The 26,147-nt window shown below is 42.7% G+C and overlaps 2 pseudogenes across 1 annotated transcript; both read right to left on the bottom strand.

The window, feature by feature from the left end:
• Positions 1–14,151: 14,151 nt before the first annotated feature.
• LOC108528027 (40S ribosomal protein S29 pseudogene) lies at positions 14,152–14,461 on the bottom strand (annotated as a pseudogene). The gene has a single exon (XR_001885012.1). The product of XR_001885012.1 is annotated as a 40S ribosomal protein S29 pseudogene (transcript).
• Positions 14,462–25,429: 10,968 nt separating this feature from the next.
• On the bottom strand, positions 25,430–25,749 carry LOC108528026 (thioredoxin-like; annotated as a pseudogene).
• Positions 25,750–26,147: the final 398 nt, after the last annotated feature.

Raw genomic sequence — 26,147 nt, 5'->3', positions numbered from 1 at the left:
CTCCCTTCCTTCCTTCCTTCCTTCCTTCCTTCCTTCCTTCCTTCCCTCCTCTCTCTTTCTCTCTTTCTGGTCTTGCTCTGTCACTCAGACTGGAGTGACAGAGCAAGTGGTGTGAACATAGCTCACTGCAGCCTTCAACTCCTGGGCTCAAGCAATCTTCCTGCCTCAGCCTCCCAGGTAGTGAGCCACCAGGCCTGGCTGATTTTTGAATTTTTTATAGAGATGGGGTTTTACTATGTTGCCCAGTTGGTCTTGAACTCCTGGTCTGAAGTGCTTCTTCCACCTCCACTTCCCAAAGTGCTGGGATAACAGGGGCAAGCCACTGTGCCCAGCCAGGACCAGGTTTCTATCCCTGTGTCTCTCAACTTTGCTTCCTCTGTGTTGGTTCTGTTTTAGACATGCGTTCTTCCTCAATTGGCAAAAGCACAGTAGCTCAGACTTCATATTTTATCATATTCAATAGGAAAGAGCACCTGCTCTTTTCCAGAAGTGGGAGAAATATCCCACTGTCTCCTTGGCTCTGCTTGGACCATGTGTTCATCCCTGAACCAGTCATTGTGGCCAAGGATAGACTGCTTTTATTGGCTAGATCTAGGTCATGTGCCTGCAGACATGGATGAAGAGTAGGGAAAAGTTATAGCCAAATGTTGTATGTATGTATGTATGTATGTATGTATGTATGTATGTATGTATCTATCCATCCATCCATCCATCCATCCATCCATCCATCCATCCATCCATCTATCTCTATCTATTACCAGAAAAAGTGGGGATGAATGTTTGGGAAGAAAATAGTATCTACTACATACTTGAGAGCTTGTTTCACATTTGCTCTCATTCACAGGTCAGCTCGAGCTATCATCTGTCCAGCTATCATCTGTCCAGCTCTGGCTAAGCCTGGGGTTTTATGGGCCTCAGAGGGGAGGAAGTGCATGTCAGTTGGTCCATGGGCAGCCCGGAAAAGGCACCACAAGTTCCCACTTGGGTCAGAGGGACTAGCAGCCTGGCCTCCAGCCTTCAGGCCCTCCTTGGCCTGAAGGTGGGGCCTCATCAGGGACCTGCCCCCTTCTACCCAGGAGCCTGTCTGCCTCCTATTGCCGTCCATGGTGCCCAGGCTGCTCCCACCAAAGGGTACCTGCAGGCTAGCTCCAACCTGCCCTCTGCCCCACCTCAGCTCTCCCCACCCCATTGCCCCAGCAATCTGCCCCAATCCTGCTCTGAGATCAGAGCGGGCACCAGGAGTGGGGAGAGGCCAGGCAGTGGGAGCAGACACACCTTGAGACACCTCCATAGGGAGGCAGCAGGGACTTTCCTGGGTCCCTGAGGGTGCAGAGTATAGAGATGCCCAGGTCCTGTGCCTGGGAGGGCGGGGCTGTCACCCAGTCCCTGGATCATGCACGCAGCTCCGGTGGCATCTCCTTGCAGTCTGGAGTGGGGGGCTCCAGGTCCTCACTGGGCCCCTCTCTGCCCACCCCTGCATGCCCAACCACCCTCCTCCCCTGCTAGTGGGTGGCTCGGCTGGCTTCACTGTGGCAGTGAGGCTCTGGGGGGTTCCCACTTGTCCTTGGCTCCTGCTGGCTCCCTTGGAGCACAGCAGTGTCCCAGGCCCAGCTATCCCTCCTCCCCGTACCTTCCCTGCAGGGGCACCATGCAAGAGCCGTGATGCGGTGCCAGGGTCCAGAGTAGTAGAAGCTCCGGGCCTGGGAGTGGGTCCCACCTGGCCATGCAAGGGTGGGGGTGGTGCAGTCAGCTGTCTCCAGACATGGGGCACAGGGGATGCACCACCATTGCTGCTCCCACAGTTACTTCTGCCACCACCACTTTCACCTCCCCGCTGCAGCTGGCGCAGTGGCAGTGGCTGCTCCGGATGGCCCACCACTGCCATCAATATCACCCATAAGAAAGAATTTGCCTTTAATGTGTATCAGACAACTGTATAAACATTTGACCAGAAATTTACATGATTTATGTAATGCAAAGTTCTATTTCAGTCCAGTTTTATAACAACTTTTCTTTTAAAACAGAAAATTTTAAATTTAGTATCAGTTAATACTGTTTCTAGAGAGCCATGGACCATCCCATTTCAAGGAATTCCATTTGACTTCATCAGTCCTGTTTCTTTCTTTTTCTTTTTCTTTTCTTTTCTTCTTCTTCTTCTTTTTTTTTTTTTTTTTTTTGAGATGGAGTCTCACTCTCTCACCCAGGCTGGAGTGCAGTGGCACAATCTCGGCTCACTGCAACCTCCGTCTCCTGGGTTCAAGCAATTTTCCCGCCTCAGCCTCTCAGGTAGCTGGGACTACAGGCGCGGACCACCACGCCTAGCCAATTTTTGTATTTTTAGTAGAGACGGAGCTTCACCATGTTGGCCAGTCTGGTCTCGATCTCTTGACCTCATGATCTGCCCTCCTTGGCCTCCCAAAGTGCTGGGATTACAGGCGTGACCCACCGTGCCCGGTCACTCCTGTTTCTTCATTAATTTCTGTCCTTGCTTCTCTCCAGACCCTGCCTCCCATCTTCTTTTTCAGAGATAATCCCCTTCTTAAAGCAAATTCATTCAACCAAAATATGTTGAGTACCTGTGTGCTAGGCACTAGGGTTACAGTGACGAGTATGATGGTCGTAGTTGTCCATTTTGCATTGCCATAAAGGAATACCTGTGACTGGGTAATTTGCACCATAAAGAGGTTTATTTGACTCACAGTTCTGAAAGCTGTACAAGCATGGCAGCAGCATCTGCTCAGCTTCTGGTGAGGCTTCAGGAAGCTTTTACCAATGGTGGAAGGCAAAGGGGGAGCAGACATGTCACATCGCAAGAGAGGGAGCAAGAGAGAAGTGCAGGAGGTCCAGGCTCTTTTTAACAATCAGATCTCATGGTAACTAATAGAATAAAACTTCAGTCATGACTGTGGGGAGGGCACCAAGTCATTCATGAGGCATCCATCCTTATGACTCAAATACCTCCCATTAGGCCCCACCTCCAACATTGGAGATCACATTCCAACCTGAGATTTGGAGGGGACAAACATCCAAACTATATTAATGGCTATGGTTCCTTCTTCAAAATTCCTGTAACTTTGTCATGCAGAGCAAGTTAACTTCTTTGCCCTAACCTTTCTTATCTCAACTGTCTTCAGGGGCCCTCACTTTTTATAGCCAGATAAGCCCAAGAAGTCACTTTCTTCAGCAAAGGAATTGATTTGTACTGTCCTTAGAGGTCAGCTGGCTTAAGCTGTGGCCAGCTTCTGTGATAATATTCTTATTTATTTTCCTGTTTTATAGGCAAACAGATAATGAGAATATTGTAGGTGAAGTACCATGCTATTAGTAGCAGTATTGACTAGGTATAGCCTTCAGCGGTGCAAGAGGAAAGAGAGTATTCTTCAAGGAAGAACTGCTTGACTGCTGTATAACATAGTTGGGGGGGGGGGGGGGGGGCATCACTTTACAGCCAGACCTACCAGCTGTGTGATCCGGTCATGTCGCTCAAGTACTTTGAGTTTCAAATCCCTTATCCATAACATGGAGGAAATAATAATATGTTTCACAGGGTTGTAGTAAAGATTAAATGAGATACCAAGCCATTTACTGATAACTTTTTCTCCCTACCACCACTCTATCACCGAGTCCTGTCAGTTTCACCTTTTACATTTGTCAAATCCCTCTATGTCTGTTTCTACCACCGCCATCACCTTGTTCTGCCCATTTTCTTGTCTCTATCCATGACCATAGTACTGGCAATCTAACTCGTCTTCCAGCATTTCCTTCTCGCCCCCTCCAGCCCATTCTCCACACAGCAATCTGAGTAGATTTTGAGAAAACACAATCTGATGATGTCATATAATTTCCCTCCCAATTACAACTTCTCAGTGCTCTTAGGATAACTAGATTTGCAAAGCCTTGACTGCTGCTTGTCTCTCCAGAATAAGCCAGAGCAGATCTGCCTCCTCTCTCTCTGTGCCCCAGCCAACTGGTGACAAGGACTCTCTCCTTGACCAAACTTTAGACAGGCTGCTAAGTGAAATAAGCCAGTTATGGAAAGATAAATACTGCATGATTCCACCTGTATGAGGTACCTAAAATAGTCAAACTCTCCCAACCTGTTGGAATGAAATAAAATAAAATAGTCAAACTCATAGAAGCAAAGAGTGGAATGCCAGGGGCTGAGAGGGGAGGCGGAGATGGGGAGTTACTAATCAACGTGCATGCATACAGTTTTGGTCCAGCAAGATGAATATGCTCTAGAGATCTGCTGTATGATATCATACCTATAGTCAACAGTAATGTATTGTATACTTAAACATTTATTTAGAGGGTAGATCTCATTTTAAACGTTCTTGCCACACATACACAAAAGCAGGGTGCTGGATGCCTCTGTTCTGGGACATGACTTCTACTTCGACCTCCCCCACAGTTCTCCCTGAGACACTGCCTGCTCCCCGTTCCCACCTTGCAGTTTCTCTTCTTCCCTTTGCAGCTCACTCCTGCCTGCAAGTGAAACTGCACCATTAAGATTTGCAAACACCATCTTGTTGATAAACTGTGTGGATATGCCTGGGCCCAAACTTGTGCCCCCTGAAGCCTTAGACACTGGTTTCCTTTTCCTTTTCTCTTGGCGGCCATGACGACACCAAGCTTTCTTGCTCGGTCTCCCCCATCTCTCCTCCTTCCAACTCTTTGTGGCCAGTTTTCTTCTTTTTTCTTTTCTCTCTTTTTTTTGAAACGGAGTCTTGCTGCTGCCCACGCTGGAGTGCAATGACACGATCTCAGCTCACTGCAACCTCTTCCTCCTGTGGTTCAAGCAATTCTCCTGCCCACGCCTCTCCGACGAAGCTGGGATTACAGGCATGCACCACTAACCTCCAATGCTAATTATATAATATATATATATATATATATATTATATATATATTGTTGTTGTTGTTGTTGTTGTTAGTAGAGATGGGGTTTTCCATGTTGGTCAGGCTGGTCTTGAACTCCCAGCCTCAGGTGATGGACCCTCCTCGGCCTCCCAAAATGCTGGGATTACAGGCATGAGCCACCCCAACTGGCGCATGGCCAGTTTTTTTCTTTGTATTTTCTTGTTAGGAGAGACACTAACACTGGATGATGTGGCCGGTTCTTTTTTTCTTTTATTTTCTTTTTTCTATTTTTTTGCTTTGAGGCACGGTCTCGCTCTGTCACTCAGGCTGGAGTGTAATGGTGGAATCATAGCTCACTGCAGCCTTGACCTTCTGGGCTCAAGTGATCTTCCCACTTCAGCCTCCTAGTAGTTGGGACCACAGATGCATGCAACCTTGCCCAGGTAAATTTTTTTTTTTTTTGAGACGGAATTTTGCTCTTGCTGCCCAGGCTAGAGTGCAATGGTGTGATCTCGGCTCACCACAACATCTGCCTCCTGGGTTCAAGCAATTCTCCTGCCTCAGCCTCCTGAGTAGCTGGGATTATAGGCATGTGCCACCACACCCAGCTAATTTTGTATTTTTAGTAGAGATGGGGTTTCTCTATGTTGGTCAGGCTGGTCTTGAACTCCCGTCCTCAGGTGATCTGCCTGCCTTGGTTTCCCAAAGTTCTGTCATTACAGGCATGAGCCACTGCATCCGGCCCAGGCCATCTAATTAAAAATATTTTTTTCTACAGATGGGATCTCCCTACATTGCCCAAGCTGGTCTCGAACTCAGATCTTCCCACCTTGGCCACCCAAAGTGCTGGGATTACAGGCATGAGCCACCGTGCCTGGTCTTGCAAATTCTTTCACTTCACACTCTACACACTCTCCTGTGTAAGCCACCTAACCAGCTGGCTTAGTTACCATCTGTATGTGGGTGATTCCCAAATGTGTGTCTCTTGCCCAGGTCTCTCTCCTGAGCTCCAGACTCAGATAGGACATCTCTCTGGCATCTGTAACCCTTCTTTCCCCTCACTCACCACATCTTCCCCATCACCAAATCCTGCCAGTTCTACCTCCTTGATCCACCAAGTCTTTCTGCATCTCTAGTCACCACCTTAGTTCAAGCCTGCTTCCTCCCTCTGATGGATCCTGGCAACAGCCTTCTGTCTGAGTTTCCTGTGTTTGCTCTGGCTCTTGCCTCTTCAAACCATTTCTGCATGGCAGCACTAATGATTTTTGTAAAGTGAAAATTTGATCAGGTCACTTATCTGCTTAAGTTCCTAGTAAGCCATGTGCTTCCCATTAATTTCAGAACAAAGTGCAAATGTGAGCATGTCAGTCACATCTCCTCTTGATCTGGCCTTTGTATACATTTCTAGCTCCAACTTTTGCTCCTTCCCTGACCCCAGGCAACACTAACCCTCCTGAACTATGTGAATTCATTGTGATTTCTCTGGCTTTAGGACCATCTGATTTACTGTTCTGCCTGAACCACATTTTCCTGGTCCTTCCAGTCTAGATAAAATGCTCTTTCTTCAGCACTCTCCTCAGATGTCACTTCCTCCAGGAAACTTTCCACGATCTCTTAATGCCTGATTAGATGCCACCCCCACCTCTATCCCGATTGTTCTCCATGGACCCTGTGCCTGTACTCCTTGTCCTTTTAGTTGTATCTGTGTTTCCCTCAGACTGAAAGTTTCCTCAGGGCACATCCTTGGCCTGTTTCATGACTGTAGTCCTAGTTTGTAGCATGGTGCCTGGCACATAGTAAGCATTAATTATACTTATTAAATGAAAGAACGCATGATTTCCTAAAGCTTTGTCATAGCTTACCACAATGGTTAAGGACAAGGGCATTGAAGCCAGTTGCCTCTGTTGGCAAATCCTGGCTCAGATGCTGACTATATGTGTACTCTTGGGCAAGCTACTCAACCTTTCCATGCTTTGGTTTGATTACTTTGAAAATGTTTCTTATCTCATGAGATTGCTTTGAGGATCAAATAGGTTAACGTTTATATGCCCGGCATAAAGTAAGTGCCATATAAATAGGATAACTTATTCTACTTTATGACCAAACATGATACTTTTGAGAGTCAAACAGATGCAATTAGTAATTATGCCAGGAAAATAGATGTTAATCGGGACCGTCTTGGGCTAACAGGGACATTTGGTTACCCTGTATATAAGAGCTCTTAGGTAAATAAACGTTTTCGTCTTTATTGCTTTTGTTTTTCCGTGTCTATTTTCCTCTAGTGAATAGCAGCTAATTCTTCCAACCATAAAAGCTTGTGTGTTTGTTTTAGAGACAACAGAGAAAAGGACTTGGGGACAGCGTCCCAAGGTTCAGAGTTGGTAGGGTACCATTAAAGAAACAGATATGAAGTTGAATTTTTAGGCTCTGAGTATAGAAAAAAAGGGGAGCCTTTACATCCCACTGAAGCTGAGTAGGCTGTATGGGTTTGACAATAGAAGGCCACGTGGTTTCCTGATGGTAGTATGATTTCAAGGGGTCCAGCCTTTCCTGGAGCCTCATCTGGGGAAGATTTGTGAGCGAAGCAAACTGTTCCAATCTGCTTGACATGTTTTTGCTGTCTGGTCATTGAGTGTGATGTTTTCTTTCAAACTGTTTCAGAAACATGTTGTTCCATTTGCTTCCCCAACAGGGAGTTCTTTTCATTACTTCAAAACAGTTGTTTTTATGAACTGGGATAAACACCTAGTGCGCAGAAGTTTTGCTGCACAGTCATTCCTATATGAATTCTATTATTTCTCCTGCTTACCTGGGGAGGAGAAAAATATACCTTCTAAACACAGTTTTCCCTTTTCTGGTTTTCCAGACAGATGCACTATCAGATAACACACCTTGCAGCTGGCTACATCTGCCCAGAATACCAATTGCAGGCAGTTCTTGTGGTGACCACGATGTTGGAAGGGGGAAAGAAGGGGAAGAGGAGAGCAGCTTTTCTTATCTTGAAATACTGAAGCCTGTCAATCTGAGGAGGTGCTATTCAGAGATGTGTACCAACTCCATTCTCACCCTCTCTCCATCTGGGGTGGGAGTGGAGGTAGTGGTGGGGAGGAGAAAGAAACAAGAGAATGAACTAACATTTGTGGAAATTATTTCCACAAAGCATGGTGGTCATGAGCTTAATAATATAGGTGCTCACCAGAGAGAATTGAAGACATATTTGACTGTTAGTTATTTCACATTTCATTCATTCAACAAATAATATATAAAGTGTTTACTATGTGTCAGCCACAGCACATCAATGCATATGAAGAATATTGTATAGGGCCAGGCGTGATGGCTCATGCCTGTAATCCCAGCACTTCGGGAGGATGAGGCAGGTGGATCACTTGAGGCCAGGAGTTTGAGACCAGCCTGGCCAATATGGCAAAACCCTGTCTCTACTAATAATGCAAAAATTAGCCAGGCATGGTGGTGCATGCCTGTAATCCCAGCTACTTGGGAGGCTGAGGCACAAGAGTCACATGAACCTGGGAGGTGGAAGTTGCAGTGAGCCAAGGCTGCACCACTGCACTCTAGCCTGGGCAACAGAGCATGACTCTGTCTCAAAAGAAAAATAAAAAAGAAAAGAAAAATAAAGAATATTGTATAAAAGGTAGGCTTAAAGTTGTGTGTGGTAATTTTTTTTTTTTTTAGAGATAGATAGACTCTTGCTCTGTAACCCAGGCTGGAGTAGAGTGGCACAGTCATAGTGCACTGCAGCCTCAAACTCCTGGGCTCAAGTAATCCTCCCACCTCAGCCTCCTGAGTAACTAAGACTACAGGCACATGCCACCATGCCTGGCTAATTAATTTTTTTTTTTTTTGTAGAGATGGGGTCTTGCTATGTTTCCCAGGCTGGTCTTGAACTCCTGGGCTCAGGTTTTCCTCTTGCCTTGGCCTCCCAAAGTGTTGGGATGACAGGCGTAAGCCACTGCTTCTGGCCTATGTATGGTAATTATCTTAGTTTTGGATATGTTGAGCTTGAGATACAGATTTTCCATTAAGCATTTGGATATAGCTCTCTGGGGCTAGTCTGTGCAAGGGAAAAGTCTGTGCAAGAAATATAGATTTGAAACGATCCTCAAATAGGTGGTAGTTATAACACAAATACTGAGTGAAATAATTATGGTTATATGAGGGAGAAGAGCATCAAGAATGGAACATCAAGTAACCCCTGAGTTTCAAAGGGAAAAATGAAGAATTTATAAAGAAGATTAAGGAGGACTCTCCAGAGATGTTGGTGGAGAATCAGGAGAGAAGGATTAATTTAATTAGATTTTTTCTATTTCCTTTTTAAAAATCAACTTTATTGAGATGTAATTTACATACAACCAATGCACCTATTTTGAATGTACAGTTCCCAGAGAGATGCCACCATCAGATGCTACTGCCTGAGCAGCTGACAGGCAGTTCTGGTACAGTTTTGACAAGTATATACTCATGTTGCCCCCACTCAAGATGTAGAACATTTCCATTGTATTAAAATCTCCCTCCAAAGTAACACCAATTATTTTCAGACTATTCCAAAAGGACAAATAGGAGAGAATTACTTCTAACTCATTCCATAAGATAAGCATTACTCTAATACCAAAACCAGATAAGGATACAACAACAACAAAAATAAAACTACAGGCCAATATTCCTGACGAACATGGATGCAAAAATTCTCAACAAAATACTAGCAAACATAATCCAACAATGCATTAAAAAGACAACACACCAGAATCAAGTGGGATTTATTCCAGGGATGCAAGGATGGTTCAACATACACAAATCAATAAATGTGATATACCGCATTGTACAAAAGAATAAAGAACAAAACTATATGATCATCTCAATAGATGCAGGAAACTGCATTTGATAAAATTCACCATCTCTTTATAATAAAAACTTACAACAAACTAGGTATAGAAGAAACATACTTCAAAACAATAAAGGCCATATATGACAAACCCAAAGTTAACATCATGCTGAATTAAAAGCTGTTCCTCTGAGATCTGAAACAAGACAAAGATGCCCACTTTCACCACTTTTATTCAACACAGCACTGGAATTCTTAGCCAGAACAATTAGGCAGGAGAAAGAAATAAGGGGAACTCAAACTGGAAAGGAAGAAGTAAAATTGTCCCCGTTTACAGATGACATGATCTTATATTTAGAAAAGCCTAAAGACTCCACAAAAAAACTGTTAGAATACATGAATTCAGTAAAGTTGAAGGATACAAAATCAACACACAAAAATCAGCAGCATTTCTATATGCCAACAGCAAACAATCTAAAAAAGGATACATCAAGAAAGCAATCTCATTTACAATAATAAAATACCTAGGAATAAATTTAACCAAAGAAGTGAAAGATCTCTACAATTAAAACTATAAAACACTGATGAAAGACATTGAAGAGGAAACACACACAATGGAAAGATATCCCATGTTCATGGATTGGAAGAATTAGTATTGTTAAAATGCCCATACCACCCAAAGCAACCTATAGATTATATGCAGTTCCTACCAAAATGCCAATGACATTCTTTACAGAAATAGAAAAACAATCCTAAAATTTGGATGGACTCACAAAAGACATTGAATAGCCAAAGCAATCCTGAACAAAAATAACAAAGCTGGAGGCATCAGATAACCTGACTTCAAATTACACCGTAAAGCAATAATAACCAAAACAGCATGGTACTGCCATAAAAACAGATACATACACCAGTGGAACAGAGTAGAGAACCCAGAAATAAATCCATACATTTACAGCCAACTCATTTTTGACAAAGACACCAGGAACATACACTGGGGAAAGGACAATTTCTTCGATAAATAATCCTGGGGACCAGGTGTAGTGGCTCAAACCTGTAATCCCAGCACTTTGGGAGGCCAAGGCAGGAGGAATGCCTGAGCCCAGGAGTTTGAGACCAGCCTTGGCAAGAAAGACTCTACAAAATAAAAAATATTATCCACATGTGGTGGTGCGTTCCCACGGTCCTAGCTACCCAGAAGGCTGAGATGGGAAGATCACTTGAGCCTGGGAGGTCGAGGCTGCTGTGAGCTGTGGTTGCACCACTGCATTCCAGCCTGGGTGACAAAGAGAGACCTCTCTGTCAGAAAACTATAAAAAAAAAAAAATGGTGCTGGGAAAACTGAAGATCCATATGCAGAAGAACGAAATTAGATCCAGGTAAAAACTGAGCAAATGTTCTGAATAGACACTTCCCAAAAGAAGAAATACAAATGGCCAACTGGTATATGAAAAAATGCTTGACATCACTAATCATCAGGGAAATACAAGTCAAAACCACAATGAGATATTATCTCACCCCAATTAAAATGGTATTATCAAAAAGATAAAAACTAACATGCTGGTGAAGAGGAGAAAAGGGGACGCTTGCACACAATTGGTGAGAATGTAAATTAGTACTGCCGTTATGAAAAACAGTATGGAAATTCTTCAAAAAACTAAAACTAAAAATACAACTACCATATGACTCAGCGATCCCACTGCTGGGTATAAGAAAGGAAATTAGTATATCAAAGAGATATCTGCATTGCCATGTTTATTACAGCACTATTTATAATAATCAAGATAAGGATTCAACTGTTTTATACTGTCTTCAGTAATATATGAGATTTCTAGATGCTGTATTTTCTCACCAAACTTGGTATCATTGCAATTTTTAATTTGTAGTCATTTTGGTAGGTGTGTGTGGTAGTACTTCATTGTGATTTTAATTTCTGTTTACCTGATGACTAATGATTAAACATCTTAGCATGTGCTTATTGGCCATGCATCAGGTCTATTTCTGGTCTATTTAGTTGTATTTGTGTATTTGTCTTTCCTTACCCTAATATTACATTGTATTATTTAGGGTGCTCTATCATAAGCCTTGAAGTGAGGTTATACAAGTCCTACAACTTTGTTACTCTTTATTTCAAAACTGTGTTGGGTATTCTAGGTCATTTGAACTTCCATATAAATTTTAAAATCAGTTTGTCAATTTATGTGAAATAAAGTCTGTAGGGTTTTTCACTGGAATTATTGAATCGATCAATCATTTTGGTAAGAGTGGACAACAATATTGTGTCTTCCAATCCATGGACAAAATATATCTGTCAATTTATTTAGGTATTCTTTAATTTCTCTCAGCAATGTTTTCTAGTTTTTCATGTATGGATTTTGCACATATTTTGTTAAATTTATTCCTAAGCATATTATGTTTTTGATGCAATTTTATGATGTGCTTGGTTTTTCATGTTTCTTGTGCCTGGGGTTTATTAAGTTTCTTAGGTTTCTGGACATCTAATTTTCATAACAATTGGAAAATTTCAGTTATTATTTCTTAATATATTTTTTCTGACCTCTCTTCTCACTCCCTCTGTCTCTTTCTTTTTCCCCCTTTGGAGTCTGATTGCTCGTAGCTCACTAATGCTCTGGCCATTTTTTTTCAGTCTTTTTTCTTTCCATGTTTCATTTTGGATAGTTTCTATTGCTCTGTCTTAGACTTCATTAAATTTTTTCAATGTCTAATGTGTTGTTATTAATCTCAAATATTTCAATTTTTATCTTTACAAGTTCAATTTGGGCTTCTTATTTTTATATATTTATTTTTGAGACAGGGTCTAACTTTGTCACCCAGGCTGGAGTGCAGTAGCTCAGTCTTGGCTCACTGCAGCCTTGACTTCCCAGGCTCAAGCGATTCTCCCACCTCACCCCAAATAGCTGGGACTACAGGTGCATACCACCATGCCCAACAAATTTCTTATTTATTTAGTTTTTTATTATACTTTATGTTCTAGCATACATGTGCACAATGTGCAGGTTTGTTACATACGTATACATGTGCCATGTTGGTGTGCTGCACCCATTAACTCGTCATTTACATTAGGTATATCTCCTAATGCTATCCCTCCCCCCTTCTCCCACCCCCAACAGGCCCCGGTGTGTGATGTTCCCCTTCCTGTGACCAAGTGATCTCATTGTTCAGTTCCCATCTATGAGTGAAAACATGTGGTGTTTGGTTTTCTGTTCTTGCAATAGTTTGCTGAGAATGATGGTTTCCAGCTGCATCCATGTCCCTACAAAGGACACAAACTCATCCTTTTTAATGGCTGCATAGTATTCCATGGTGTATATGTGCCACATTTTCTGTAAAAAAATTTTTTTGTACAGATGGGATCTTTTCTTATGGGATTTTTTCTGAAAAATTTTTTTTTGTACAGATGGGATCTTCCGATGTTTCCCAGGCTGGTCTTGAACTCCTAGACTCAAGTGATCTACCCACCTCAGCCTCCCAAAGTGCTGGGATTAGAAGCATGAGCCACAACAGTCAGTCCATTTGGTAATTTAAAAATATCTTCAATGTTTTTACTTAACATGCTCAATCTTTCCTTTACCTTCTTGAACATATGAATATAGCTTTAATAACCACTTAAATGTCTTTGTCTACTAATTCTATCATCCATGTCATTTCTAGATTAGTTCTCATTGATTTTTCTCTTCATTATGAATTGTATTTTCTTGCTTATTTGTGTGTCTTATAATGTTTTATTGAATTCCGAATACTATGTATTTTACCTTGTTGGGTGCTGAATACTTCTGTATTCTTATTAATATTCTTGAGTGTTGTTCTGTGATGTAGTTAAGTTACTTGAAAACTGTTTGGTACTTCTGAGGCTTACTTTGTTTGGCATGACCAGAATTCTTTGGTGTATGGTTGATATTGCCCACTACTACAGCAACGCCTTTCTGAATATTCTACCTGATGACCTGTTAATGATGAGGTTTTCTACTGTGGCTAGTAGGTGACCGCTGAAGATTTTTCCCTGTACTTTTTTCAGGTGTAATTTTTCTTAGCCTTTGGTAGTTTCCTCACACGAATGTGCAGATCAGCCTTCAGCTGCAGACCTTCCGCAGATCCCTGGAGCTCTGTCTCTGTGCTGCTTTCTCAGCTCTGTTGCTCTCCCGGATGAACTCTAGCTGGCTTGGCCTCCTCAGATTCCCAGCATGATCTCCTGAACTGAGGGAGACTTTTGGGCTCTGCCTGCATTCCTCCTTCCTGTGGTGAAGCCTGGAAACTCTTTCCTATCACAGATTGAGAAAATCATAGAACACACCTTGCTTGTTTCCTGAATTCACTGATGCCTGATGCCTAATGTCTGAAAGCTGTTGTTTCATATATTGTGCCTGGAGTTTTAATTGGTCCCTGTGACTCCATGTCGATCAGAATTAGAAGTCCTGATGCTATTTTATTTAATTTTTTATTTTATTATTTTTTTATTTTTTATTTATTTATTTTTTTCAAATGTTTATTTTATGTACAAAGAACTATCATGGTTTTTCACTGAGTAGATGCCTTGGATAATCCTTTGAAGGAAGATCATTTAGTCCAACTTAATGAAACCGATATCCTTCGCGTACTGACGGAAACACTGGCGGCACATATTGAGGCCATATTTCCGGATCAGACCGTGCCGGTTTGAACACACGCGACAAGAGTGAGAGCCCTGGCCGAATTTTCGTGGGTGGCTCCAGTACAGCTGCTGGTGACCCATCTTGCTCTCAGAAGTGCCAATTTTTTATTTTTATATATTTAGGGGGTAGAAGTGCAGCTTTATTACATACATATATTACGTAGTAAAAAAGTCTGGGCTTTTAGTGTACCTATCACATTGTACCTAATAAGGAATTTTTCAGACCTCACCCTCTGATCTGGTTTGGCTCTGTGTCCCCACCCAAATCTCATCTTGAATTGTTATCCTCACGTATTCAGGGAGGAACCTGGTGGGAGGTGATTGGATCATGGAGGCAGTTTCCCCCATGCTGTTCTCATAGTGATGAGTGAGTCCTCATGAGATCTGATAGTTTTATAAGTGTTTGGCAGGTTCCTCCTTTACTCACATGCTCTCCCTCTCACCTGCCACCACGTAAGTCATGCCTACTTCCCCTTCCGTCATGATTGTCAGTATCCTGAGGCCTCCTTGGTCATGTGGCACTGTAAGTCAGTTAAATCTCTTTCCTTTATAAATTACTCAGTCTCAGGAAATTCTTTATAGAAGTGTGAAAATGAACTAATACACCCACCTCCCACCCTCCCACCTTTTGTAGTCTCCAATGTCTGCTCTTCTACTCTGTATGTCCATGTGTACTCATTGTTTAGGTCCCACTTACAAGTGAGAACATGTGGTATTTGATTTCTTGTTTCTGAGTTATTTCGTTTAGGATAACGACCTCCGATTCCATCCATGTAGCTGCAAAAGACATGATTTCCTTTCTTTTATTATGGTTGAGTAGTATTCCATGGTGCGTGTGTGTGTGTATGTATAACATTTTCCTTACTTGATGCTATTTTAAATGGTATTAAAGTTTTTAAAAAATTCCAATTATTTATTCATAGTCTTTGGAGAAATATTTTATTTTTGATATTTGACCTTGTATTTGGTAACATTGTTACATTCACATATTAGTTTTCACTTAAATTTTTTTTTTGGGACAGGGTCTCACTCTGTTGCCTAGGCTGGAGTACAGTGGCACAATTTTGGCTCACTGCAGACTCTGACCTCCAGGCTCAGATGATCCTCCCACCTTGGGCTCCCAAGTAGCTGGGACAACAGGTGCGTGCCCCCATGCCCAGCTAATTTTTTTGTGTTTTTTTGTAAAGACGGGGTTTCACCATGTTGTCCAGGCTGGTCTTGAATTCATGGGCTCAGGCAATCTGCCTGCCTTGACTTCCCAAAGTGCTGGAGTTACAGGCATGAGCCACTGTGCCCGACCAAAAATACATAGTTTTTAAATTTGTATTTAATTATTATTATTTTTTTTTGAGATGGAGTCTTGCTCTGTCACCCAGGCTGGAGTGCAGTGGCGTGATCGTGGCTCACTGCAGCCTTAACCTCCTGGGCTCAAACAATCATCCTACCTCAGCCTCTCAAGTAGCTAGGAATACAGATGTGCACTACCATGACCAGCTAATTTTTAATTTTTAATTTTAATTTTTATTATTATCTTTTTTTGAGACGGAGTCTCGCTCTGTCGCCCAGGCTGGAGTGCAGTGGTGCAATCTCGGCTCCCTGCAAGCTCTGCCTCCCAGGTTCACGCCATTCTCCTGCCTCAGCCTCCCGAGTAGCTGGGACTACAGGTGCCCACCACCGTGCCCGGGTAATTTTTTGTATTTTTGGTAGAGATGGGGTTTTGCCGTGTTAGCCAGGATGGTCTAAATCTCCTGACCTCGTGATCCACCTGCCTCGGCCTCCCAAAGTGCTGGGATTACAGGCGTGAGCCACCGTGCCTGGACTAATTTTTTATTTTTTGTAGAGACAGGGTCTCACTATGTTGCTCAGGCCAGTCTTGAACTTTTGGGCTAATGTGATCCTCCCACCTCAGCCTCCTAACGTGCTGGGATTACAGGTGTGAGCCACCATGCCTGGCATTTTCACAATTTTTTGTGGTAGATTCCTTAGGAGTGTCCATGGGCACAATCATGCTATCTGTGACTACAGAACATTTTGCTTCTTCTTTTACAACTTGTATTATCTTCTTCACTCTCTCTTCTGTACTGGAAATGCTATACATTGTTGAATAGAAGCTGAAAGAGCAGCTATCTTCTTGCTTTCTTCTTGATCTTGGGAGGGAAAGCATTCATTCTTCCACCATAAAGTATGATGTAAGCACTAAGTTGCTTTTTTTACCTTTTTCTGAGACAGAGCCTTGCTCTGTTACCCAGGCTGGAGTGCAGTGGCGTGAACGTGGCTCACTGCAGCCTCAACTTTCTGGGCTCAAGGGATCCTCTTGTCTCAGCTTCCTGAGTAGCTGGGCCTATAGGAGTGCATCACCAGGCCCAGCTAATTTTTTATTTTTTGCAGGGCTGGGGTGTCATTATGTTGCTCAGGCAAAGCACTGTAGATGTGATTTATTTATTTATTTATTTTTATAGAGACGGAGTCTCACTATGTTGCCTAGGCTGGTCTCGAACTCCTAGGCTCAAGCAGCCTGCCGAAGTGCAGGGATTACAGGCATGAGCCACTGTGCCCAGCCTATAGATATCTTTACTGGGTTCAAGAAGACCATGTGGCGGGTAATGCAAGTATATTTTTGAAAGAAGGGGATAAGTTGAGAGTTCTTGGACTTAATTTTCCCAGTGAAGCAGGAGGCCAGGCTATCTGATGAGGGGATGGGGAGAATGAGGTGGATTTCTAATAGTCCTTCACGAACCTCTCAAAAGACAAATCTATTGCAGAGTGTACAGTATTCTGTACCAGGACTCGGAGCTCCAGGTTTAGGACCAGGGTGGGCAGCTGTAGAACTGGGCTCTGTAGGGTTTTCCAGGACTTATGAGTGGAGGGAAAGGGGAGCATGGGTATTGAGGGAGCTGGTGGGAAATAATTCAAGTTGTTGGCCAGAGGTCTAGCTTGGGTTTTAAAAGACTGAAGCCTGGGGATTGAGGGGAAGGGAAAGATAAACTGTGAGGCCACAAAGGGGTTAAAGGGCTGGAACTCAGTGAGGCCGAGGAGTGGTGAAGTGGGAGGAACAGAATAGAGTTGGGAGGATTGTGGTTCAAGTGGGATGTTGAAGTTTCATGCTTTTCCATATCACAAGGGTAATGTGCCAATGTTGTAACAAGGTTTGAGGGAGGCACATCTTACGCATGAAAGTGAAAACCCAGTCATCACGCTTATGAACTACCAAAGGATCCAAAGTTTTTTTTTGAGAGGCAGTGGAGCTATGGTAGTAATGGTCTAATTGTGGCCTTGAAAAGTATAAGTAGAGCAGAAGGTTATTTGAAATGATTAGGGAAGTTCGGGGAAGGTTAGGGTGTGGGATGGATTGGGTTCGGCAGTTTGTCTCAGGATGATGGTGGAGGTTAATGTGTAAGGTAAATGGGGGAGCCCTCAGCTGCTGTGAGCCAGGGTCAGTGACAGCCAGAAGTAGAGGGCAATGAACCATTTGGTATGAGGGGGACTTTGATGAAGGTAGAAAAGTAATCATGTAGAACTGGCAGGGGAAGCTGGGAGACTGCTGACCCCAAGTGCCCCCTTCTTGGCTGGAAAATAGAACTCGTGGGAGGAAGAGCAGCTTTCCCTTAAGAGGGCTGCAAGTGAACCAGTGTTCTTGGGGCAAGGCCAGGCTTCCATTACGGTAAGGAGGAGAAAGGTATAGTGAAAGTTCCTGCAGGTTGTTATGGATATAGAATAATTTGTTTTTAGTGGAATGAGGTTACCAAGAACACAGAAGGAAAACTGACAGGAAGATGGCTAGGAGAAAGGTGATGTCCCAGGGAAAGTGAAAGTCCCAGTGAAAAGACTTAAAGTGTGGAGACTGTTTCATCCATGTATCACAGTATCAGCCACATAGTAGGTGCTCATTTAATACAGCCAAGTGGAGGGCTGAATACAGTCCATTTCTTGTGGCTTCTTACTTTGATTCTCTGAGACTTCATTTTTCCATGTTTCCTGGGGAATGCTGCTGCTTTTATCCCCCTAGTTCTGAAATTTATAGCAGTTTTCTCTCCAAAGTCCCAATTCTTTCCATCTGGCAGAGTCGATGCCTTATTATTCCATGGTGTAACACCCTAGGAGGGCCTGGAAAGCCTGAGGTGAAATCTCTCTGTTTACAACTTGGGAGAAGCTGAAGTTCAGAAAAAGCAAAGAGTTCGTTCAACAGCATAGATTAAGATTTACCATAGACTGTGAAAGAAATAAAGATGCTTCCCTCAGTCAAAGTTTGAGGCTACCAGTCTGTACGGTAGCCCCCAAACCAGCCCCAGCGGGGCGGCGTGTGGGACTCAGGGAGAGCGGTAGTCCAGGGCTGGCTGTGGACAGTCAGGCTGTGTGCAAGGCAGCCTCCAGCAGGTGGGGCTGTGGAGTCGCAGAAGGCTGGCCGCCTTGAGCGGAACGCGGCGCTGCTGCCACCGTCTGATTTGGATGGAATCATCCTTGCGGTATGTGGAGTCAAGCTCGGGAGACTGTTACCTTCTCATGGAGAGCCAAGCTTGGGAGATTGACTTTGCTACCTTCTCATTCTCCACCATTACTACAGAGCCCTATTGCCTCGGGGGAGGAGGTCTTGATGATGGGGAATGTCATCTAATGGAACGTTCACAGGGTTTATGAGTTTTAAGTCCCAGAGCACTCACATTTTAGCTGTGGGCACACAGGCCACTTGTTGGACCTCTGAAAGTGAGTGATAATGGAAATATATGTGAAAGCCTTGGTAGAGTGAAGACTCTAAAAATATAAGGATTTATTATTAATGCTTAATGGGTAGTTAAGAGCAAAAATATGTTCCTTGATCTATTCTAGAGAAGACGAACTCTGGGGAAGCTATGGGCTGAAGATTTTCCTATTCGCAGAAGAATCGGTCCTTTTGACTATATGTTTTCACTTCTGTAAGGTCACATAGTGGGGTGAGGGGTAAGAATGCCAATTTGCCACAGAACATTCTAGGGAGGTTGAAAGCACTCAGAAAACAGAATTCGTAAAACTAATAGTAATAAACTACCATCTATATTACTACTATATACCAGGCACATTACATATGTTATTCAATTTAGCCATCATAACAGTACAATAGGATAGATGTATTTATCTATTGTAACTAGAAATTGAACATCAGCATCTGAGAGGTATGAATAGCAGAGGGTTACACAGATAACAAGCAGTGATGGCAGGATTTGAACCCAGGCCTTTTTGGCTGTAATGGCTCATGTCCTTCCCACCATAACGTGTGAACTCATCCTTTATTAAATCTCTAGGCCATTTCCAAGGACCTGTCTTAAGCTGATTGCTTAAAAATCGCTCAAGGAACTTGTTAAAATGCATATTCTTGAATCCCACCCTGGGGGAGCCTCATGAATGATTCAGATTTTTCCTTTTCTTTCTCTCTTTTCATACCATATTCCCTTCCATTACTTTAGTTGTTGAACAGTCACAGTAATCAGGACTTCCGTTTTTTGAACGCCTTATACCTTATGCCTTTCCTTGAAAACAATGGCAAATGCAAACTCATTTTGTCAAGCCGAGGATCCCTGAGTTTCTCCACCAGAGGATTATACAATCAGCAGCTCCTTTTTGTTTCAATAACACATTTTTATCTCCCTTATTTTGCTGGGGGCGCAGGAGTTATGTTTGGACACAGATAGTTCACTACTAGGGAGAAGCTTCTACTTGGGGAGGACTTAGCCCTGGAAGGGAGATAGGAGCAGAAACCAAGAGGATTCCTGGGGTTTTTTTACCTAGATCAATCAACAAGTATTTATTGAATACTCTGTGCCAGACACTAGGCCAGGTATTGGTGCTGGAGCAATGCATACAATAAAGTCCCTACAGTCATGGAGTTTTAGGTAGGTAGAGTGGGTATTCGTGCAGAGATTCAAATGAAGTGGCAAAGCAAACCATGAACTTCTGGGGAGAAGCATACCTGGCAGAGGGAATAGCAAGTGCAAAGACTCCAAGTAGGAGTCTCCTGAGAGTGTCTGAGGAACAGCAAGAAGGCTAAGGTCTAGCAGAAAGGCAAGAGTGGAGTGTGCAAGGAGGAGCAAGATAGGAGGTGGGAGGGGAGAGGCACCACTGGTTGTATGATGACCTTCCAGGCCATTGGGAGGATTTTGGGTTTTGTTCCAAGTGAGACAAGGAGCCACTGGAGGGTTTTCTGTAGGAAAGTGACATGATCCAATTTACATTTTAAAAGGATGACACCAGGTGCTGGGTTGAACATAGACTTCAGGGGGCAAGAGTGCGTGCTACCTGAATAACAAGGCAGCTCTGTCTTCTGCATCTCTTGAACAGTTTTGGCAGATTCTATTCCTCATCTCTCCACCATGGTCAACAGGCATTAGTCCATTTTGCATTGCTATAAAGGAATACCTGAGACTAGGTAATTTATAAAGAAAACAGGTTTATGTGGCTCATGATTCTGCAGGCTGTGCAAGCATGGTGCTGGCATCTGCTCGGCTTCTGGTGAGGCCTCAGGAAGCTTTTACTTGCGGCAGAAGGCATGTCACATGGTGAGAGAGGGAGCAAGAGAGAGATGCCATGCTCTTTTAAACAACCAGCTCTCATGTGAACTAATAAAGTGAGAACTCACTTATTACCACGAGGACAGCATTAAGCCACTGGCGAGGGATCCATCCCCATGACCCAGACATCTCCACCATGCACCACCTTCAACATCGGGGACCACATTTCTACATGAGATTTGGAGGGGACACACATCCAAACCATGTCAAAGGTCAAGCATTGCCCCTCCATCAGTCCTCTCTGCTCCTTTCATTCACTCTCAATCATAGCACCATGTTTCTCAAAAGTTGCAAATTGGTTGCAGTAGTGGATTTGATAATTGTGAGAATGTTGGCCAGAATTAGTTATGTCTGAATACCAGACCAGCCAAGCCAAAATGCCGCCATTATACTAGAATAAAGCAATTTCTACTTTATGGACAAAGTGGCAGAGCCATAACTCATTTACTCACTGACTCCTTCACTCATTCTTTCAGCTCTCATTGAGCACGTACCATGTGCACAAGTCACTGCATTAAGCCACTGGAGAGCTAGACATTTTTAAAAAGCTCCCTAAGACATAAACTCTGCCCTTGAGCAAACTCTTAAACTAGTTACTAGCATTTATCAATCACTTTTGACGGGTCAGACACCAGTTTAAGTGCTTTTTACGTATCGCCATATTTAACCCTCAAAATTAATGTGATTAGTTAGGTACTATTTTAGTATTTTTTTTTTTTTTTGAGACAGAGTCTTGCTCTGTCGCCCAGGCTGGAGTGCAGTGGTGCAATCTTGGCTCACTGCAAGCTCTGCCTCCCGGGTTCACACCATTCTCCTACCTCAGCCTCCCGAGTAGCTGGGACTACAGGTGCCCACCACCACGCCCAGCTAAGGTTTTGTATTTTTAGTAGAGACCGGGTTTCATTGTGTTAGCCAGGATGTTCTCGATCTCCTGACCTGGTGATCCACCCGCCTTGGCCTCCCAAAGTGCTGAGATTACAGGCGTGAGCCACTGTGCCTGGCCTATTTTACTACTTTAAAGATGAGGAAATCAAGGCACCCAGAGGTGAAGCAACCTGTTCAAGTTGGTTATTAGGTGAACTGAGATCTGAGCCCAGATGATGTGGCTCTCGGGTGTCAATGACTGCTTCTTAGGCTGGAGGGATAGCTAAACACATGATTATAACGCAATGTGATGAGTACTCACTAGAGCTACTGGGAAATTTTAACATTATTGAGGGGCAAGGCCCAAAGCCTTTTCAAATTTCCAATCCTGTTAATTCCACTGTAGTATATATATAACTTCTCCCCATAAAATGCTGTGAAGTACAACTAAGATTTTTAAGTGATCCTTCCAGATTCTTAATAAAAGATTAAAGTAATTTATAAAGCTATTTTCTGGCTAAGGACCATTCCATTTTTGGGCTGTTTCACTCACTCATCATTTCCATCACCAGATGATAGTTTTTTGTTGTTGGTGGTGGAGAGGCGGGGGGGCAGTCCATTCTTCATAAAAGAAAAAATAAAATTTGTTTTTTGTTAAGTAGATGCCAACCAAGTTGGTTTGGGTTATGAAGTCTTGGGGGTGGGTTGGGGCTTGTCTTACTCACTATTTCATCTACTCCTTCTCTGTAGGGACTTCATAGCTGGCTGGAATCAAATTTATGCCTCAGTAAAATGACAAATCAGTACAAGTTGGGGGACGTTTATGGTCTTTTGGGAACAGCTGAAACCACAAATCTTACATCCTAGAATATCAAGGGGGATATATTACTGGATTCCCAGTTGCTGAGAGAGCACAGACTGAGCCACAAACTAGCTCTGCCTGGAGAAGACAATGAAAGCTTCAGGGAATAGTTTAGATTTGAGCTGGGCTTGAAAGATACATTGATATTCAACAGCAATAAGGTGAGAGATAGGTGTTCTGATAAAGGAAAAGTTTGTGTAAAAGATCTGGGGAAGCGTCAGCCAACTGGGCTTTCTGGGATTATTCCATCCTGAAACCCCAAGTCCTTTGGGTGGGACAGGATCTGAGCTGCAGTCTCTGTCACATTTTTTCCATTTTGTAGGATATTATCATGATACTTCTTTTTTTTTTTGAGATGGCATTTCGCTCTTTAGCCCAAGCTGAAGTGCAATGTCTCAATCTCGGCTCACTACAGCCTCCACCTCCTGGGGTTCAGGCGATTCTCCTGTCTCGGCCTCTTGAGTAGCTGGAATTACAGGCACCTGCCATCATGCCCTGCTAATTTGTGTGTGTGTGTGTGTGTGTGTGTGTGTTAGTAGAGATGGGGTTTCACCATGTTGGCCACGATGGTCTTGAACTCCTGACCTCAGGTGATCTGCCCACCTCGGCTTCCCAAAGTGCTGGGATTACAGGTGTGAACCACTGTGCCCAGCCTAATGATACATTGTACATTTACTCATGAATTCTCTCTCTCTGTCTCTTTCTTTTTTTTTTTTTTCTGTCTCTTTTTTTGTCTCTCTAGCTTTATTGAGGTACAACTGACATGCGATAAACTACATATAAAGTTTACAATTTCATGAGTTTTAAATACATCCACAGAATTGTCTTCAAAATCAAGACAGTGAACATACCCATCATCCTCTGGAGTTTCTTTGTATCCCTTTGCTGTCTGTCTTTCCCACCCACTTTTGCCCCTTTCCCCCAGCCTCGGGCAACCACTGATATGCTTTCAGTCACTATACATTTGTTTGCATTTCTAAAAATTTTACATAAATGGAATCATATAATATGTACTCCTTTTCTCAAGAGTCTTTCATGTAGCATAATTACTATGAGACTCATTCACATTGTTCTGCATAGCAACAGTCCATTTTTTTTTAATTGCTGAATAATACTCCACTGTATAGATACACCACAATTTGTTTCTCCATTTTACCATGAAAGGGCAAATGGGTTGTTTCTATTTTTTGGCTATTACAAACAAAGTTGCTATGATGAATCTTGTACTAGTCTTTTCTGAAATTATGCTATCTTTTCTTTCAGGTAACTATCTTGGAATATGTTTGGTATGTATTTAACTTTTAAAGAAACTACCAAACTGTCTTCCAAAGTGGTTGTACCATGAAAGTTCCACCTGTTCCACATTTTTGCCAATACTTGTATGGCCATTTAAAAAAGTTTAGCCATTCCAATAGGTGTGTAGGGTGCCTCATTATGGTTTGAATTTGCATTTTCTTAATGACTAATTATATTGAGCATCTTTTCATGTTCTTACTTTCCATCTATCTTCTTTGTTGAAGTGTCGGTTCAAATCTTTAGCTCATTTGAAAATCGGTTGCTTTCTTTTGTTGGATTTTAGAGTTTGTTGTATTTTCTGGACATAAGACCTTTATCAGAAACGTCTTCTGCAAAGAGTCTCTTCAAATGTGTGGCTTGTCTTTTCAGTTTTTTTTTTTATTTTTTTTCTTTTTTTTGAGACGGAAGTCTTGCTCTGCCCGCCAGGCTGGAGTGCAGTGGCCGGCTCTCCAGCTCACTGCAAGCTCCGCCTCCCGGGTTTCCAAGCCGCATCTCGCCTGCCTCAGCCTCCCAGTAGCCTGGGACTCACAGGCGCCGCTCCGCGTCGCCAGGACTGGTTTTTGTATTTTTTAGTAGAGACGCGGGTTTCACCGTATGAGCCAGGGATTGGTCCTCGATCTCCTGACGTCGTGATCCGCCCGTCTCGCTTCCCAAAAGATGCTGGGATTGACAGGCTTGAGCCACCGCGCCCGCCCGTCTTTTCATTTTCTTAGCAGTGGTCTTTCAATGAGTAAAATTTTAGTTTTGATGAAGTCCAATTAATTTTTTTTTCTTTTATGGGTTGTATTTTGGTGCCATAGCTGAGAAATTTTACCTGAGACTCAAGTTAACACAAATTTTCTTCTATTTTTTAAGAAGTTTTATAGTTTTAGGTTTTACATTTAGATCTATGATCTATTTTGAATTCATTTTTGTGTGTAGTAAAATGTGTGGATTGAAGTTTATTTTATTTATTTTTAATTTAATTTAATCTTTTTATCTTTGGGCAGCCTTTCCAGCCAGGGCATGCTCAGAGAGACTTCTTATTTTTTAGTTTTGATAAGATATCCAATAACTTCAGCACCATTTGTTGAGAAGGTATCGTTTCTCCACTGAGTTGCCTTTGCACTTTTGTCAAAAATCAGTTGTCCATATATGTGTGGGTCATTAGTTCTTTTTTTGTAAAAAGAAGACATGACCATTTCATAAACTTAATGAGCCATATCAGTTGTTCATTATGAAGACGTGATGCCTCATAACCTTGGATCCTTTCTTGAGGTTTGTGGTTGAATCTAGTTTCACAACTTGCTCTAGGCACTGGCCTCAGATTAGGATAGAATTATTCCTATGAGGCCAGATAACTTTTTTTTTGTTTGTTTTAAAAGGTAGAATTAATATTTGTTTGTCATTTATAATCAGATGGCAGCTGGGTATATAGTCTCCATACTTCATTATTTTTGGTAAATAAAAGACTACAAGTTTTAAATAGTTAATGGCTCATTATGTTGTCAGAAAACATGATTAGACTAATTTATTAATGGTGGCTTCAAGTTTTCCCTTATCAGCTCCAAAAACTGGAGCCCACCCACCTTTCATTCCTTTTAAAAAAACTGGAAGATGGCATACATTTCTTCATACTCTGAAGCGAACATCCCATCCTGACAGTTATCCACATCTGCTTTGAGGAACCCCACGCTGGAATACTTTTCAGCAAGGGAATGAAAGAAGGGCTTGATCATTTTGCAAGGCCCACATCATGTGGCTGAGAAGTCAACTACAAGTTTATCCCCTGCAGCATCTGAGCCTTCCTGAAAAGCAAACTTGCTCTTCTGCTTCACCATTTTGAGTGTTGGGGTCTGATGACTGACTGTAAGAACCGATGGAAATGGATTCAAAGTGCTGGACCGAGCTTTGGCCAGAGGACCTTTGTCTTTTGAATTGTCCTCTAAACCCTGATGTTGAACTCATTTTCTAACAGGAAGGACAGACTAGTATTTCTGTTTTCTGGTTGACTGATCGGTTTTCCTGATTGTCCTTAATGCCACATCTGGGTTTTCACCGGGTCCCAGCTAGCTCTCTTCTTTTCTCCCCTAAATGAAAACTTTAATGACTTTACTTAATCTAGTCTCTGCCCTCAAGTATCTGAAATATGAGCCTCTTAGACCAAAGATAGGCAGTTTAATTTTATCAAAGACCATGAGCCTGGGGGGAGGAAATCAGTCAAAGGTCACTTAATAAG

This window comes from Rhinopithecus bieti, unplaced genomic scaffold (assembly GCF_001698545.2).
Source record: "Rhinopithecus bieti isolate Rb0 unplaced genomic scaffold, ASM169854v2 scaffold_3040, whole genome shotgun sequence".
NCBI lineage: Eukaryota > Metazoa > Chordata > Mammalia > Primates > Cercopithecidae > Rhinopithecus > Rhinopithecus bieti.
Note: the sequence above shows the minus strand (reverse complement) of the source record. Positions and strands in the feature narration are given on the sequence as shown.